This window comes from Hipposideros armiger, unplaced genomic scaffold (assembly GCF_001890085.2).
Source record: "Hipposideros armiger isolate ML-2016 unplaced genomic scaffold, ASM189008v1 scaffold_161, whole genome shotgun sequence".
Taxonomy (NCBI): domain Eukaryota; kingdom Metazoa; phylum Chordata; class Mammalia; order Chiroptera; family Hipposideridae; genus Hipposideros; species Hipposideros armiger.
Genome location: NW_017731511.1, coordinates 2,875,826 through 2,895,026, shown reverse-complemented (window position 1 = coordinate 2,895,026; position 19,201 = coordinate 2,875,826). Strand labels below are relative to the sequence as shown.

At 40.0% G+C, this 19,201-nt stretch overlaps 1 pseudogene; it reads left to right on the top strand.

Annotated features, from left to right (window-relative positions):
• Positions 1–14,374: 14,374 nt before the first annotated feature.
• Positions 14,375–19,201, top strand: part of LOC109387525 (mediator of RNA polymerase II transcription subunit 6-like) — a 107,164-nt pseudogene continuing 102,337 nt past the window's right edge.

Here is a 19,201-nt window from a genome sequence, read left to right as displayed (position 1 = left end):
GTCATGACATATTTTTTTCCTATGTTTTTCATTGAAAAAATGTGTCATGACTTTTCTGGCAACCCAATATTTCTAGGTATGGGAATATTCGTGATGAATGTGACTAAATATATATTTATAGCAGCCTTTCCAAAGTTCTTTAAAGTCATCCACGCTGTCAGAAGTGTGTCATTCCTAGCAAAGAAATTTAAAACTTAGAACATACACTCTTTTAAGTAAAATATTTTTTCCCCTGACAGAAAATACTACAATACTGACTCCCAAACTAAATTGCCAATTAGTGGTCGTATAGCAAGAACCCAAGGCCAGTGAACCCAATGGCCACAAAGAGGACTGACACATGAGTATTTGTATTCGGGTATGTGCGTAAAACATACTTGAGATTAAACTCTGGCACACCCATAGTAAGGAAAAACAAGTAACAAACTACTTCAATGTATGTATCTACTTCCAAATGCATTTTTAAAAATTTTTGTTTTGTGTTCCTTAAACAACACTTCCTGTGGTCTTGCCATCCTTAGGGTCACTAGTAGGAGAATATTGGTTTTTGTGATTTACTAACCTTCTATTTCATAAGCAGGAGCTCCTCCTAGCAAATACTTTCTCAAGAGGCCATAATTAAAGAAATATTTATCCTTGAAAGGAGAAACGTCAATAACAGCATAATTAATTAATTTCTTAAATTCATCTCTCCTGCTGTGAAAGTGAATCTGTGTTTGCTTTGTAGAAAGGGCTTTGATTTGGCCCAGCGCCAGGGCAGAGTCTGCACTGCATAGTGGGGGGCGGAAGTGGTGGCTCTAAAAACTATAGGATGGAATAATAGCTGTAATGGAAGAGAGCACTCAGAAGAGAAAAAGAAGGGGGCTTAAGTCCAATCCACATTGGGGTCCCTTTCCATAGTAACAGAATTTTTTTTTAATTTACTAAAAAAATGACAATGCTACTTTATAGCAGATATTTCATATAAGATAAGGTGTGTGCATGTGTGGGATTTTGAGACACACACACACACACACACACACACACACACACACACACACCATCAGAAGGACATAGAGAGAGGAAGCAGAGTAAGAAAAACTGCCAATAATTCTGGCAAATCCTCCTAAATTAAAAAAAAAAATCAGGGATAATAAAGGAATGAACCTTCACAGCAAAGATGGGCAGGGGAGGTTTGGGGATCCAGCTGAGATGGTTTGAGCAGGAAGAACTTCAAGCAAGTCCTCAGACCTTAGGCTGTCAGACTCAGGAGAGCAGATTAGGCGTCAGCCATGATGACACAGGGCACAGGAGTGAAGGTAGTAAAATGGGGACGGGCAGTGGGCTCTTCTGTGGGGAACCTGGAGGGCGGGCTCACCTGAGAGTGACCCACGGGGCCTGCTAAGATGTTTACCTGCCATGGGAGGAACATGAAAAGGGCCATGGTTTAGCAAGTAAATATGAGCCCATATGAACACAAAGGGACTGAAATACGGGCAGGAGAGAGAGCAAAAAAAGCAGGAAATAGGCCTGGCGTTGAGAACAAAAGCTACATTTGGAGGGAAGGGGCCCAAGCATTCTCATTTGTGAGCACCCTGGACATTTGAAGCCAGTTAATCATTCCTGAAATTCTTGATCCTGGTGGCCTTCTCCAGAGGAAGATAGGACCTGTCCTCATCTGGATGGGTAACAATCTCCCTTGTTGCACATTTTATTTGCTATGATACAGTGCCTTAGGCCTTTGTCTTCCATTAAACTGCAGCATTAAAATTATGTAAGATTTTAGGGTACTTTCACTCAAACAAGGGCAAGACAAAAGCCACAATTATGGTGTTTAGGTAACAGATACATTTCAAAACAAAATATAAGTCATGCCCTTGCGTTTTGCAAAAGCAATTCTATTGAAACATAAAGACGTTTACACAGTCTTTATCACTCTGCAGGATGTTTTCATTTTGTTTGGTCCATGTCCCAAATTGTATTTTGTTTTAGACTTCTGCTCGTTTTCTTTTGTTTGTGAAGAGCTCTGTCAGGCTGAGTCTCAATTTCCTCAAACATTCTGATTCAAAATGAATTATTGATTAGAGAAAAAGTAATGCTATCATCTGGGTGCCTTGTTTTCTTCCTTGGTTCCAGCTGTGTGCTCACCACGAGCTCTTTCTAACCTTCTATTGAAAAACAAATGTGTCAAATCAAAAGCAGGACAGAATAGAGAACTTGGATCTGCGGGGTTGAAAGGGAAATGGTAAAGCTGTAGAGCTGATGGCACCCTAGCAAGATGGTGTTGTAAGAGGAATCGGCAGTGGCCGTCAGAAAGGTTCTCTGATGTCAGAGGCTTACATGGTGATGGCTGGTAAAGGATTGGTATCATCAGAGGTTTTGATGGGTGGAAGTCAAAAGGGGCTAAAAGAGGAATCAAAAGCACAACATCTGACTGTAAACACTTTGACTATGTGAAACAGTACGAAAAAAAGTCACTTATATTGCAAGCTGGATAAACTTGGATAAACCTGAGACGCTCTTAAACCGAGTCACACACCAGGGCAAAGGTGACTAGAATCTGTCTTTGGAAAGAAGCAGGAAGCATCCAGGAAGAAACTTAAGGCTGAGGAGTTTTTCCCTTGTGTACAATAAGCTCCCCCAAGGAAACAGACATTCTTCATTAAAGAGGCAGTCCAGAAATGAAACGAAGTGTTCACAGATTTTAAAACTATTTAAACAGCCCTCAGAAGCCCCCATCGGCATGGTACTTCCTGCCTCAAGAGTGTTGCAGGGTCAGGGATTAGACTTCCTACCTCAGAGGGCAGCATTCTCTGTGCCAGACAGCAGTTTTCCATCCAAGGTGGTGCACAGAGAAGAGAAAAACAGCAGCCAGGTGTCATCCAAGTAGTTTTCATCCCAGAAGCAAAGTGGCTGTATGTCCCACTGATACGAAATAAAGGAGAAAACAGTTTGGATGCTTCCTTACCAAAGATTTGGGAAAAGCATTTCTCCCCAGTAAGGATACCAGTGATATGTCAAATACCACTGATGTCAAGGACTCAGATCTTAGCAATGATCTCCAAGATCCTGTAGTCAAAAATGCCCATGGTCCAGTGCTGTCAGGAAGAGCAGCATAAGAAGCTGTGAAGGTCCTAAAGCCCACTGTGGTCTGGAAAGGGGGCCAGCTAGGAAGGCCAAGTTAGGAAGATGAAGGTAGGGAGTATACTCTGATGTGGCCCTATAAAATAATCCTAGACATAGTATTAATCTCATATGTTTCTGAAACCTTTGCAGTGTCCAACACACTTCATAGGCATTATCCCATGTAATTCTGGAATTGGAGGGCCTGTCTTCAGCTTCAGGCCTCACAGTTCTTAGCCTTGGTGGTCTTGGGCCAGTCACCTCTATGAGCTGAAGTATCCTCATCTATGACATGGGGATAACAAAACTACTAACTTCCAAGCATTAATGTCAGGATTAAATGAGAAGTATGTGAAAAGCCCTTCGCATGGTGCCTGAAAAAACAGTAAGCACTCAATACATTTTACTCACCTTTTTAAATGATTGGTAAACCTCACGCTAACTCTATGAGGTACCCAGGGCAGGCATTACCATCCCCCATGTTACAGGTGAAGAAACTAACATTCAGAAAGGAACTTGCCTAACAGCGCACAAGTGTAGGCACTCAGAGAAAGGGACTAGAAATTGTATTGCACAATCAAAAACAAGAGTGCTCTGGTGTTGTGTGGCCAGGTATTTGCACCCCGTTGCAGCTGGAAAAGAGTCAGAGGAGCAAATGAGTTTCAGATTTTTAAACCAAAGGAAAATTTGACAGAAAGCCTTCTAGCGTTCGCTTTGCATCTCAGAAGCAGAACCATTCTGATTCCCGCTCAGAAAGACAAGCTGTATGGTCAGGAGGATCTCAGGAGACAGTAGCGTCCAAGAGGGGAAGGGAAGGGTGTTGCCAATGGAAGAAAGACATGGCACGGAAGCCTGGATGCACTCATTCACACACATGGTATTTGGTGGAGACTTCCTCCCATGAGCCAGCAGGGCCAAGTGCATGTGGCTGCCCTTTGGTCACATCTCTCAGCTCAGACCGTAAAACATCAACTTTCTGGAATCCCCATGGACTGACTCATTGTAGAGAGAGCTGAGGACTTATTCCTTCAGGCGCCCAAAACTTTTTAAAACATTACTATTAGCCATTGTAATGAAAATGTGTTAATGGATCACAGATATCTCTGGCTTTTTAAGCAGAGTACATTGAGTATAACTTTCCTTGACAACTCAAGGACATCTTCTTGGACATCCATTACTAGACTGGGCCCTGTACACTCATCCTCTTGGGATATTTTGATGCATGTTAGAAAGGGGTTTCCACTGAACTAAATGGTTTCAGATTACTGGTATTTCTCAGTACTTCTCTGTACTTCTTATAATATTATTTTTGTCTTGTATCTTACCACGAGTGCTGTCTTTTCTCTTGCCTGCCTATGTCTGGCTCTTGTTTTCTCTAAACCCCTTTAACTTGCCTTGTCTTACCTACCATAGACAGCCAAGCTTTGTAAAGTAGGTTGTAAAATAAGTACAAATAGCACCTCTAAAAGTTAATTTTATGATACATAAATTATATCTCAATAAATCTATTTTTAATTGAATTGCACACTATAAAAATCTTACAAAAGGTGAGATATCATGTCACTGTTTATTTTGATGCTAACCTATTTCACTCTTTTATATAAAAATTAAAAAGCACAAATAGGTTCTGAGTGAAGACTTAGAATTCTTCTATAAGTAATATGCCTAACTAAGAGCTAAGGTATGGTCTTTGAAACATCTATTTTTGTTTATTTGACTTTTTTTGTTTAGTTCTTAATCTAAAGTAAATTTTAGTAAGTTGTACTATGACTGTAGATTCTTTGATTAAAACCACCCCCCTTATCCTCTGTTCATTCATTTGGTATTTTTAGATGACCTACTATGTGCTGGGCCTTAGAAATAAACATAAATCTCTAAGTAACTTAGGTCTTCCTTGTGTGGACTTTGGGTGTGTATCTTTAGGAGGAATGAGTTTTGATGCTTCCTTGATTTGTGTTCCCATGACAACTCCATGACCCTGAATCTAATTAGTCCCCAGGGAAGGATCAGAGCCAACCAACTAGAAGACCAGCCCATTGCTAGAAAGCTGGACCATGAAGTAGGGATCCTTGATCAGAAGAGAATCCTGAGAAGTGAACAGAGAGGCACTTTCAGTTGTTGCATTCTCTAGTGCTTTCCCATGGATCATCTAGAACTTCATTATTCAAAGTATGGTTACTCAGACCAGCAGCATCAGTATCACATGGTAGCTTATTAAAAATACAGAATCTTAGGCTCCACTCAAGGCCTATTATATTAGACTAAGCTTTTTAAAAAGTTGCTCAAGTGATTTATGTGCTCATTAAAGTTTGAAAAGCACTGAGCTAGATAATACTGTACATATGTATCCATGAAATACCTGGCACTTTACCCACTGCAATAATCACATTTTTCAGAGTGCTTAGGTGAATGATGCCAAATACAAGCGGCCATCATTTAACACAGAGGCACATCCCACTGGTCAGTAGTCAGAGATGGTCTTCATGAAGCCAAGCAGATGTTTAGCATATTCGTTGAGCAGACAGAGACCACTGCTGTTCTCTTAACTATGCCTGTCAGGTTCAATAACTCTTCTCCAATGACGCATCTCTTCATACACATGTGCTGTAATTTTCTTTAAAGACCAGCTTGTCAGCAGCATTCAAAGCTGGATATTTTTCCTTTGTTGCAAATCTTTATCCATATTCCTGGAAACACCCTCCAGCTCAAATTCAACTCTAGCCTTCCTGACACCATTTCATTCATCTACTCATTCATATGAAAAGTACATACTTACTGAGTGCTTACTATCTTTTGCATTTTCCATTCAATGACCACCATGTAAACATTTGCATCCCTCCTATGCGAACTAGCTTGCTTGCTTTCCTTTAACACTTAGTTTTACATCTTACATAAGACTGAAAACTTATTTTTAAAGTACTAAATATGGTTTCTATCCTTAAAAAGCTAATATTATAATTGAGCAGGCACGATATATAATTTTGAAGTAGCTGGAGAACAAATTTTCAAGACTACACAGGGAGGACATGTGCCATACCAGAACAAGCACGGGACAAGCATGAGTCAGGAGATCGGGGACCAGGTTCTGGTTCCTCTGTTAACCTTCTTTAGGCTCTTAGATAAACCTTTTTGCTCCTCTACAATTTTCTCAACTACTAAAAAAATTATTTAAAAAAAAAAAAAGGTGTTAGAAAAAATTCTCGTTGTCTCCAATACCCAACTGCCCAGCGATGGATCCTAAACTACATACATAAATGCTAATGGAATTCAGGTGAGAAAATAAGCAGCATGGGGTTGATTAAGGAGACTGTATATTATTATGGTTAACAGCACTGGCTTTGATATCAGACAAATTTAGGTTCAAAACCCTGATGGAGTATAAGCTAAATACACTTGAGGCTTTTGACAAGTCACTCAATCTCTTTGATCCTTGTTTTTCTCATTTGTAAAGTGAAGATAGTAATAGTGCCTATCTCAGAATCCTCATGAGGATTAAACAGAATAATTCATGTAAAACCCTTAGCATGGTGCCTGATGTAAAGGATGTGCTAAATAGCTGATGATGATGGTGTTGACGGTGATGGTAGTGGTATCTTCAGGAAGGTCTTTCTGGACCACACAGGACTTCCCAGTAAGGATAAACTTCAGCTCTAAATTGGAGAAACTAGCAGGATATATGGGATTAACTACAAAGGAATATACCAGCTGGCAGCAGAGGGACAGAAGGAAGGTATGATAAGGGGTAGGGAAGGTAGGAATGCTGGTAAATTGAAGGACAGCTCTGTTGCCCAGAATGGATAGGGAAGGAAAGACATAGCTTGACAGAAAGAGCTGACATGGTGAAGCAGTGCTGGAGTAGTGTCTCTGGTATCTCTGTGAAGGTGATGAGGAGTTGAGAGACTGAAGGAAGGGAGGCGAGCCAGGTGCCTACTGGGTAGTCACTCCTGGGTAAAATGCTGAGAGCTGGACAATAGGGCAAAAAAATCAGGAAGAAAAAGCGATCCTCTGGAGTTCCCCAAAAATCTCTTCAAGATTCTTCCCAAGAAATTCCTCTTGGTCTCATGCAACTATGCATGGTTAGTATTTCTTCCCATTCCAATCAAAACTGGAGGAAACAAGTGACCGTGCCTATGTGTGTGAAGCTATGCAAGGAGTTGAGATCACATCCTGTCTGTGAGCTCTGACTCAGAGACTCCCATAAGAAGATATTGAGGGTTACTAAGCGGGCCATGTCACTTCAGCCTGGCTTTAGTCAGAGCTCTTGTTAGATAAGAACAGGACCCAAGCCCTCGAGGCATGGCAAGGCCTCTGCAGCACCATGTGGTTGTCGTCACTGAGCCTAAACAATAAGCTGGGCACTTGACAGGCTGTGCCCACCCTGGTCTCCTTCATAGCCTGCACCCTAGGGCTGTCCAGGAAGAACAGAGACCACCCCGGACATGGCCATGGAAGGCCACCACTGTTTCCTGTAGACGCCCCCATGGTGGAAGCAGGAAAGAGCTTTGCCTAATTACAGACCGCACTGGCCAGAACTTTGCCCCTCTGTTTATCACTAGTTATTCTGTGGCATGCTTCACTTGGACTTGGTGCATCTGGAGTATAAGCTCTTCTCCACAGCTTCCTAGACAGCAAACATTGCTCAGGCCCCACACTATAAACAAAGGAACTATATGATATACAGAGAGGTGCCTAGTGAGGTGGGACATCATCACCTTGACATATACACACACTCTCCCACATGCCCACCACTGGAGTCTAGCATGACTTCATTGTCCACAAGCTCAGGAACCTTCTGCCAGAAAAAAAGATGTGATGGGAGATAGAAACAAGCTTTCAAAGCAGGACATGTGGCCATGTCCCCATGACAATAACCAGGTGGAGAATAGAAGCAAATATATAAGCAAAGAACAGAATGGTTTCTTTGAGGCCATCCCAGGAAGCCTCTTTTCCAACCTTTTTTACTTGTCCCTTAACTCATATATTCGGCGAGCAAGATGGTGTTGTCAGAGCCTGAGGATCTATAGAAATGCCTGAAGAGCTCCTCAAGGGGTGTGGTAAGGTCCATAGGGGCCATCCTATCTGTCTTATGAATTGTGCTTTGTGTAAGGTGGCAGAAGCAGAAGGTGGCCGCCGAGAAGTACCGAGGCATCCCCTCCTCTAATGCATCTGGGTTTGAATGTTTGCAAGGTATGCACAGTACTTGGAACTGTAGGTCCAAAAATGGGTAAGATCCAGGGTCAGCCGAGTGGCGCATTGGTTAAGAGTTGGCTTGGGACGCCAGCTCTGAGCAGCAGGGCCCCGGTTCAGATCCCACATGAGGGCCAGTGATGCTGCGCCCTCTACAGCTAAGATGGTGAACAACAGCTCAACCTGGGGCTGGGCTGCCGTGAGTTGCCAGCAATGGCGTAGGCTGCAGCACCTGATGCAATGGGCTGCCGTGAGCTACCCTGAGTGGCAGGCAGCCAGCATGAGCTGCCATGGGCCGCCATGAGTGGCGGTCCAATGGCTGGTGAGCGACTGCCTCACCCGGGAAGAGTACAATGATAATACCAACATGGGCCAGTAAAGCGACGTCCTCCACAACTAGACAGAACAACAAAAGGACAGCAGCTTGTCTGTTCACCTTCTCAGATTCCCCAACACTGTTCCCCTCCCCCAATTCTTCAATAAAATATTTTTTTTTAAAATGGGTAAGATCCAGACCTTGCCCTCAAAAAAAACCAAAAACAATATAAAGACAAACAAGGGCTGGTCAAGTGGCGCGTTGGTTAAGAGCTGGCTTGGGACGCCAGCTCTGAGCAGCAGGGCCCCAGTTCCGATCCCACATGAAGGCCAGTGACACTGCCCTCTAACAGCTAAGATGGTGAACAACAGCTTGAACTGGAGCTGGGCTGCCGTGAGTCGCCGGTGACGGCATAGGCTGCAGCCCCTGCTGCAGTGGGCTGCCATAAGCTACCGTGTGTGGCCAGCAGCCAGCATGAGTGGCTGGCAGCTGGTGGGAGCTGCCAACAGCTGCTGTGAGCTGGCAATGATCTGCCTCACCCGGGAAGAGAGCAATGACCACAATACCAACATGAGCCAGTGAAGCAACGTCCTCCACAACTAGACTGAAGAACAAAAGGACAGCAACCTGTCTGTTCCCCTTCCCCTGATTCCCCAGCGCTGTTTCTCTTCCTCAATTTCCCCCAATAAAAAAATCTTTAAAAAAAAAAGAGAAACAATAAACCTTCATAATCTACAGGGAGGCTGATACATGAACAAGTGAGTTTAGAGCGCAGACTCTACGCCAGGCTATGTAGGCTCTAAGACTTGTGACCACAGACAACTTACTTAAACTTTCTATGCTTGTGTTTTCTCACATATAAAATGGGCATAATAATTGTACTTATCTAATTGGTAGTATGAGGATTTAATGAGTTAATATATCTAAGAGCCTGACACGTGTAAGCATTGTGCAAATGTTTAAAAAAAAGAACAATTAAGAGGTGAGTACATTCCTGCACCAAGGGCTAGGGGTGCTCAGAAGACAGAGTAATTGATTCTGTCTGGGGAGTCTCTTAAGGCCCAAAGAAGGTGACATTTGTTCTGGATTTCAAAGTTCGCCAGACGGAAGAGCAATAGAAGGGGTTTTGGAAACGACATTGGCAAAGTTCTTATAGAGCATGTCTTTTGATTTGAGACCAATTCCAAGTAAGTCTTAGAAAGCTACCAACATTAGATGAGGCTTGGCGGAACAATTCACAAGGTATCTTGCAGCAAAAATAATAAAATTAGAAGATCTCGGGACAGTGATGGGCAGGTAAGTATTTAACCTACTGGGAGGTGAGGGAGGCCTGGTTTATAGCCTTTGCCCACTTGTGTGATATAAATACTCCCACCATAGTTGATTTATCAGTGATGTCAATGGGCTTACAGCATTCCTGAAAATTCCTCTCCAAAGCAGGATCTGGCCTACCACTACGTCAGACGCACTCAGAAATACAGGGCATGGGTCCCCCTTACTCGGCGCACAGGACAATGGAGAGGACAGATCTGACACCCTGCTCAGAGCACACGTAAGGCAGAAGTCTGTGGGAGTGGCTGAGACTTCCTCCTAAATGAACCTCACGACTACAGACCTGGCACGGTTTTATTTCCCAGAAACAGAATCCACCCTGACTACCTGACTAGTTTAGTCAGGAGGTGGGTATTTTGAATTTTATTTTATTAAAGGCTGACAAAAAAGACTTGGAGTGTTAGAGGAGCAGATCAAGGTTAGGGGCTTTGAGCAGCAATATCCAAGACCAGGATGAGAAAAACCTAAGCACTAAAAGGCAGGAACGCCACTAAATTCCTGTCACCTCAGGGCCCGTCATCATTATTTCCACCAGCACCAAAGCGGCTTCTGCATTTAGAATTGCAGCCTCTGCTGCCGCTTCCACAGAATGCCAGACACACTGAAGCAAAAAGGAAAGACTTTCCCCCACACCAAGCCCATTCGTTCCTGTGTTGCCTCCCCTCCAAAAGGATGGCTTGCCTGGGAGTCATGCCGGCCTCCTAGCTGCACTGGAGCCTGGCTGTGAACTCTGTGGCTATTGAGGTAATAAGACTCACGACACAGACATTTCCCGGAATCAGAAAGACAGTTACAAAATATGGAAGGCAAGCATCGTCCACAAATTACACTGCAATTACCTTTCAGTCCTTTTCTGCCTTGTACAGAACGGTGTTCCCTGGAACCCATCCCATTCCTTAACTTCTTTCTACAAATAAAAATGTCACCTGCCAGGGGAGGAATCTTACACGTTACAGCTAAGTTCTCATCTTTGCAGACAATACAGAGTGAGGTATATCCCACTGTTTCTACATAATCTCACCGAAAAAGAAAATGTATCACAAATTCTAGTGTTGTGTAGTAAACACAGCTGTGCTTTGGAATCAGACAGGCCTGCTTGCCTCGCCTCTCTGTGCCTCCGTTTTGTCATTTGTGAACTGGGGACGGTAATAATAATAATACCCTACCTTATTGGTTGTGGTGAGGGTTCAATTACATCTGTTACATAGCAGAACCTGTATTATAGTGGAGCTCAAAACCTGTTCAAATTTTCTGTGAAAGGCATTATGGCACAGTGGAAAGAGTTCAAATTTTGGAGTCAGACAGACCAAGTGATAGATGTGACTTGAGCCCCTGTTTTCTTCTCTGTAAAATAAAAATAAAAATAATTCCTGTTTTACTGGACTGGGCTGTTATGAAGATTAAAAATAATGTACCATGTGTAGCAGAAGATACAGCTTATAATAATTGCTCAATAAATGATAGTCATTATTAATATCATGACTATCATTTATGCCATTATACAGCATGGCCTAAGTGAGACTATTAGCTATGCCCAACTAGGTTGGCTTCTCAGAAACTAGTAGGCATCTCCGTTAAGAACTTAAGAAACAGCAAAGAGTTCTGTATATTTTTTTATCATCACTTGTATCGTGCATTATGGTTTACAAAACATATTCGTGATCTCTTATGCACCCATGTGAGGCGAGCAGAGCAACTCCATAAGTATTAGGGCACTGCTTTGCCTCACAGTTGGAAGAGTCTGCCTCAGAGAGGTTAAGTCACTTGTCTAGGTCACAGAGCAAATCAGCGATAGAGCCAAAGGCAAAATGGAGGTCTTCTAGCTTTCTGTGGAGAGTTCTTTCCACCACTTCATTCTGTATGTGAGTATATCTTTATTAGTTTACGCTTCCATTTATTCAATAAACATAAACATTTAATACCTTTTTTATGTCAGCCACTATACTAAATAGATTCTATTGATCCAAAGATGAATAAAAGAAAGTTACTTGCCCCCTAACCAAGATAATTTAAGAAAGCGCCCCATCCCACCCCCTCACCCACCCCAAGGAATTTAATAGAAAATACTTTTACCAGTTATATGGCTCAAAATGTTTTTTAAAATTGTATTTGGAAATAAAATGATCAAATTTAAAACGGGACAACTGCTTTCACTTGAGCCATAGCATATAAAATTAATAACATTAAAAAGTAATATTAAAATCACTAATGTGAGTTTTTCAAAAGAATTACTTTTCAACTGCTAAAAGTTGTTTTAGTTTTCAAATGAACTTCACTGTTAATAAGACCAGCCAGTTTGTCAAAAGGAATATAAACAGGATGCCAATACATACTATTTATAACACACAAATTCAAATAAAAATCTCCTAGCCTTTTTCGGGTCTGGGTCTCCTTAGACAACTTTCTCTCTAGCTTTGCTTTGACCTCAGCCACTGTGAGAAGATACAAAACACTATGGGTTCCAGAATGTTCTGTCCTTGGAAGATCTCTATTCAAAGTTTTGGACCAAATGTCCCATTAATTCCCCTCTGGCTAAGGCACTTTGGGGTCAGCTGAACTTGGGGTCTACAGGGATTACAGAAAAGGGACTGGGTGCAGAGTTCACGCCAAGGCTACATGTTTCAGAAACTTGGGATAAAGCCAGGTTCTGCTACAGGGATTTAGAAGGAATTAGCTCAGGGAAGCTTTTCCTAAATAAAAGAATTCTGAAGTCAACATTGTTGTTCTTTTATTACCAATAATAATAGCAGCTAACGCTTAATGAGAAACCAGTATGTGCTGAGCACTTTACGTACACTATTTCTAATCCTTACAAATAATCATGCTGCAAGGCAGTATAATTCCTATTTTACATATGACACAATCGAAGTTCAGAAAATAATTTTTCCAAGGTCCCATAATAAGCGGCAGACATGACATTTAAAACCAAGATCTGCTTTATTCCTCCTTCCTCTTTATCTCTTCTACCTCATCCAACATCTTCCCCCAAAGCAACAAAACTAGCCCTCAAGTATTTATGCTTGTACAGACAACTTCAATTGTTGGTCTAAACATATTTGCTAATTATCACCTACACACCCAGCACTATATTAGGCACTGAGGAATTGTGAAGAATTCTTGGTTTTGGCTTATTTCTTAACTTGGGAAAATTTTGCATCTTTGTATCCTGTTCCCACATGTGTTAGTGATCTATTTCTCTAGCCACTAGACGTAATACAAAAGTCGGAAGCTTCTTTTTAAGGCTTGGGGAGAGCTAAATGAAAGATTTGGTGCGGTCAAAAATCACAATGCTATTAATAGCCCATTTGAATCTCATAGATCTCAAACAAGTTAATTTATGTCAGAGTGACAATTTTAGAAAGTATCTCATCAAGAAATTGGAGCCACTGCATGTGTATTATATTTTTAAAGAAATATTAAACCTTCACCTACTTTACTTAACATTGCAAAGATTCTTGTTGGACTTCCTGTGGAGAAAACCCTGAGAACCTTTGCCAGAATTGGCTGTAAATTCATCCTATCGTGAATAGGTCAGTTGAATTGTGTTGTTCAGCGATCCTCAAGCAGAGGGTGAGTGGTAGAAGGCAACAATTTTGGGGTGCAGGAAAAAGAACAGTATTTTGTAAAAGCACATTTAGTAGGATGTTATATTTAGAAAATGAAATGCATGTCTTTCATAATACTACAAGCTTTGAAAGTTCTTGACTGTTTCTGTGCTGGTGGGTCACTAACATAAAAATGTTGGGCTGAGAAATGCTGTTCTCTATATATAAGATGATTGGGGATACACTGGCTTACCCCTCAGCCTTAGCTCCATAGCCAAGTTCTCAAATCTATACAAAGACTTGTACTGTCTGCAAAACCCTAAGTCATCATTTTAGTGACTGGGTTTCAGGTATTTGTTTCATTCTTTCATCTTGCTCACTTAAAGGAAAAAATAAACCAAGGTTTTCTTCTCCCTAAATGACTTGGGAGGGAGAAAAATATGAATAAGTTACGTTCTGATGGGTTGTTGAAGACCCTACACATCCTGGGAAGCAAAAGGCATAGGGCACACACACTTAATAAAGCAAGAATGTCTGATACGTCTACCTCTGATTTCACATAACTGAAAATAAGTCCTAGCCATCTACTGCACATGTGCTTTCCTCCCTGCTACTCTCCACCCTCCTTCATCACTCAGGAAGGAAGTTTCAATTGGCCAACTCCTCATCTTTTAAAAATTCTTATTCACCAGTTCTTTTAGAGCCTTAGAGGAATTAGAATACTTTAATAGTTTAAAACTAGTTTGTGAGACTAACGGCAAAAATTAATAATTTACTGGAACTAAGGAAGGAAGGAAGGAAGGAAAAAAGGAAGGGAGGGAGGGAGGGATAGACAGCAAGGGCCACATGACTGGCAAGGCGTGTAAGTCTATCTTTCTGAAGGCAACGGGCAATGATCAGGGTTCATACCAGCAAAAAGATACGGTAAGTGATCAAAAGTTAAGACAGGGTGTATCAATGTGGGTGGAGACCATTAAACTCAGACCTTGTGTTTAGGAGGGGAATTAACATTTGACATTTTTACCAGTATTAATGCATTAGATAAGCAATTTCAATAAATTATAATATTTTGGATTCCCTTTTCAATTTCTTGTTAATATTTTAATATATCAGGACCTCTGAGAGGCCCCGGTTAAGGCCATTAGGTGGAAGTTGGGGGTATAATGGTACCAAAGAAATATACACCATTCAGGAGCCAAATAGAAATCACAAAGCAGTTCCTGACCACAGAAGAAAAATAGCTCCTGGGAGAGATGGACGGTCCACTGATTCCTGCATAATTTTAAGCACGGCTGTCTTTTTTGTGTGTTTTATATATCATTAATCTACCTAACATTTCATTTGAAAAAAAATATTTCTACCACTGAAAAAAAATGTTTTTTTAAATAATAGATGAATACCATTACAACAGAACAACTTTCCTTTTGAGAACCATTTTGAAAACTGGATAGTATATTAAAGTGAAACATTCTATAAAAACTATTAAGAACAAAGAAAATAGTCAGGAATTCTTAGGACAACATCTAGGAAAAGACAGAACCCAGAGAGCTAAACCCAACATTCAAAGTTGCTTTGTCCTAAAGGCATTTGCCAGTATAAAGTAAAAGCTATAAATCTAAGTTGCAGTTGTGGTGGATTGTGGGTAAGCTAGATAAAAGTCAACGTGCAGAGCTCCCCTTATGCACTGTTGGTGGAAATGTAAGTTCATACAGCCACTATGTATGGAGTAATTCTCAAAAAATTCAAAATAGAACTACCATATCATCAGGCAATCCCTCTACTGAATACACTCATATATCCAAAGGAAATGAACTCTATCTCTAAGAGAGACCTGCACTCCCATATTAATTGCAGTATTATACACAATAGCCAACATATGGAAACAACCTATGATATCATTTTAAAAATAGAAAACCTAAAAGAAAGCGCATTTAAATCATTAGAATTAATAACAGAATATAAAACCAATATACAAAAATCAATTGTATTATGATAGGCCACCAATAAAAAACTAGAATGTAAACATTTTTTAAAGATACCATTTATAAGAGCATAAAAAGCATCAATTTCCTTAGAATAAATCTAGCAAAAGATGTGTGAGGCTACTATGAAGAAAACTAGAAATTCTTATTGAGAGTCATTAAAGAAAGAGATGTCCCATGTTCATGAGTGAGAAAACTTAGCATTGCAAAAAGGTCAGTTTCCATACTGTTCTAAAAGTCATTATAATTCTACTCAAAGTCTCAACAAGTTATTTTTGTGGGATTGACCAGCTGATTTCTGAAATGTATATGGAAATGCAAAGGGAAAAGAAGAGCAAAACAATCTTGAAGAAGAAAGAAAAGTAAGAGAATTAGTTCTGCCAGATACCAAGCCTTATTTTATAGCTATAGTAACTAAGACAGTATAGTATTGGCCCAAGAATAGATAAATAAAACAGAACTCAGAAACAGACACATGCGTATATAGATTTGGAGCATGAGAGGTGGCTCTGCAGACTAGCGGGGAAAGGATCATTTTTTCAATAAGTTGTAATGGGACAATTGGGTATTCATGGAGAAAAAAAGCCAATGGACACTTACTTACATTACATGTACAAATCAACTCCAGGGGGATTAAAGAGCTAAATGTGAAAGACAAAACTATAAATATTTTAGAAGAAAATAGAAGAGATTTTCATGACCTAGGGGTAGAGAATGATTTATTGAATAAGATATGAAAAGCAATACCCATATTAAAAATGATTGATAAATTTGACTGCATTAAAATTAAGAATTTCAGCTTATCATAAGACATCATATTGCAAGTGAAAAGACCAAGCTACAGGAAGATAGAAATTATTTAAAAGACTTGTAACTCAGAATAGGTAAGGAATACCTACAAATCAAGTGTAAAAAGACAGAAAACTAAAATACAAAATGGACAAAAGACTTTCATCGACAGACATTTTACAAAGAGTGACTCCAAATGGTCAATAAACATGTGGGAAAGTGCTCAACATCACTACTAATCAGAGAAATGAAAACTCAAAACCACAGTAGACTACCACTACCGTACACATCCATCAGGTTGGCAAAAGATAGAAAGGTCTACCAAACCCAAATATAGGCCAGAATGTGATGGGAGTGGAAAGCAACTCACCCACTTGGGATAATAGTTTGAGGTTACATGTACATCCCCATGACCCAGTAATCCTACTGCTGGGTGTATGTCCCAGACTAGAGAAACGTGTACACAATTATACCAGATGAGTGTAAAGGATGTTTATACAGCATGGTTGTAATCACCAAAATGGGGCAGTCCAACCATGCATTGGTAATATAATGTGTACATAAATTATGGTACATCATTACTATGTTGGAAAACCAAAGAGAAATGAAAATGAGCAAATGACAGCTACACACAAAACATGAATGAATCTTACAAACGCACAAACATAAAATATATAATATGATCCTATTTACATAAAGAAAATGCTAGAGATGCTCACTTGATAGTCAAATTACATAGAATATCAGGAGATGATTAAAAGAAATTGAGGATGGTGGTTCCCCCTAGGAGTAAGGGAGAGAGGTGTGACCCTAAAGGAAACATAAGACACTTCTGGAATGCTGGCAATATTCTATTTCTTGACCTCGGTGGGGAAACATGGGTGTTTGCTTTATAATTACTCATATTACTGTGCATCTATTTTATACACTTTTCTATATGTGTGTAATATTTCACAATTTTTAAAAGATTAAAGGAGAGAAAAGAAAATTACCAGACCCAATGATTGCCAAGATCTCTTCCATTGCTGAATCCTTATTATTGTTGTTTGTTTTGTTTTGTTTTTCATTTGGACTCCAAACCAGAAAGCTGTCACCAGGTTAAAAGGAGAATGTATGAAAGGAGGGGCCTTATGTCTCCTGTCAGATGTCCTGGCTTTTCAGAGTCATTAGGTAGACACCTGCCTAACCACGTCCAACCGAAATTCACCGCTATAGTTTTAGATCCCCAAGAATAGCTGACAATTCTTGAGGACTATCTTCATCCCAGAATGTGCCCTTAGCTCTCTGCAGGGAGAAAGAAATGGGTAACCCAGCCTTTAAGGATAGGTATGTATAGGTTCTTTCTGAGAGACCCAGAGGCCAAAGGCTGAGCTTTGGCCCAAACCAGACCCTAATGTCACCTAAAGGCCTTTTTCTGAGAAAGAAAAAAAAAAAATAGTAACCTCTTCTCAGTAACAGAGATTCTTTTACTGAAGCTCTGCAGAAAATCTTTTCAGGAATAAGCCAGCAAATTAAAGCAGTATGCCTAAAATCATCAGGTCCTCTTGGGGCAGGCAGATGTCTTCTTTAACAGAAAGATTAGCACAATACAAATCAGGTATATACTGCAGTCCTCCAACCCCTAAGAAAGCAGAATGGCCAAGTGACTTGGATTAATTGATTCAATCAACAAACAATTATTGAGCAACTAGTGTGCATTTCGGCACCTCTAGTAAGAATTGAGGGTACAACCCTGAAAAGACACAGGTTTAACCTTGGAAGACACTTGAGAGTCATACCCAAATAAGCTATTCACATACAATAAGAATAATCACTTTTACAGAATTTTGTGTTAAGTGCAGGGGCAGCGCTAGAAAAGTATTTAGGTCAAAGAAGCTTTCACCAAAGAAGTAACATTATGTTAGGTGATACAAGACTGTTTGAAGATGGTATGCAAGTCAGTTAATTAAGTGGAAAGTCATAAATGTTTTTTCCTGGTTTTACTGAGATATAATTGACATGTAACACTGCATACAACATGATGATTTGATATATGTATATAATGTGAAATGATTACCACAATAAGTTTAGTTAACATCTATCATCTCACATAGTCACAGAGTTTTTTCTTGTGCTAAGAACTTTTAAAATCTACTCTTAGCAGCTTTCAAATATATGATAGAGTATTGTTAACTATAGTCACTACTATGTGCATTACTTATTCAGAACTTATAACTGGAAGTGTGTACCTTTTGACCACCTTCACCCATTTTGCCTACTCCCCACCTCTGGCAACCACACATCTGTTCACTATATCTATGAGTTTGTTGTTTTCAAATTCCACATATAAGTGAGATCCTACAATATTTGTTTTTCTCTGGCAGACTTATTTCACTTAGCATAATGCCCTCAAGGTCCATCAAACATGGACCTTGCAAATAGCAGAATGTCCTTCTTTTTATGATTGAATAATAGTCCAGTGTATATAATTAGCTGCTATAATAATAATTTTAATTATTCATAAACTTTTAAAACCCTAAATCTAATGCCTTTGAATTCTCTGGAAGATTCTATCCAAATTCCTAAGGGCAGACTTCTCTCTGATGTTGTCTATGCAACACAAAAAACAAACAATTGAACAAGTCTCAGTGGTAATGGTTGCTATTCCTGTTGTTATTGTTTTACTGAATTTACATTGAATTAGACATGTAGATATAAAGTGGAGGTACGTCTTTTCCAAGTTCTAGGTTTTAAAGCCTGCATTTCACATAATCAAAGTACCCTTTAAAAAAAAACAACAACTTATTTCATCCATATATTGTAGCATACATTATGTTGCATATATATATATATATATATATATATATATATATATATAATCTTAGGCATATTAAAGTGCAAGAACCACTGAGCTAGATAGAGTAAAGAAAGATAAAAAGGGGGCCAGCCGAGTGGCGCGTTTGTTAAGA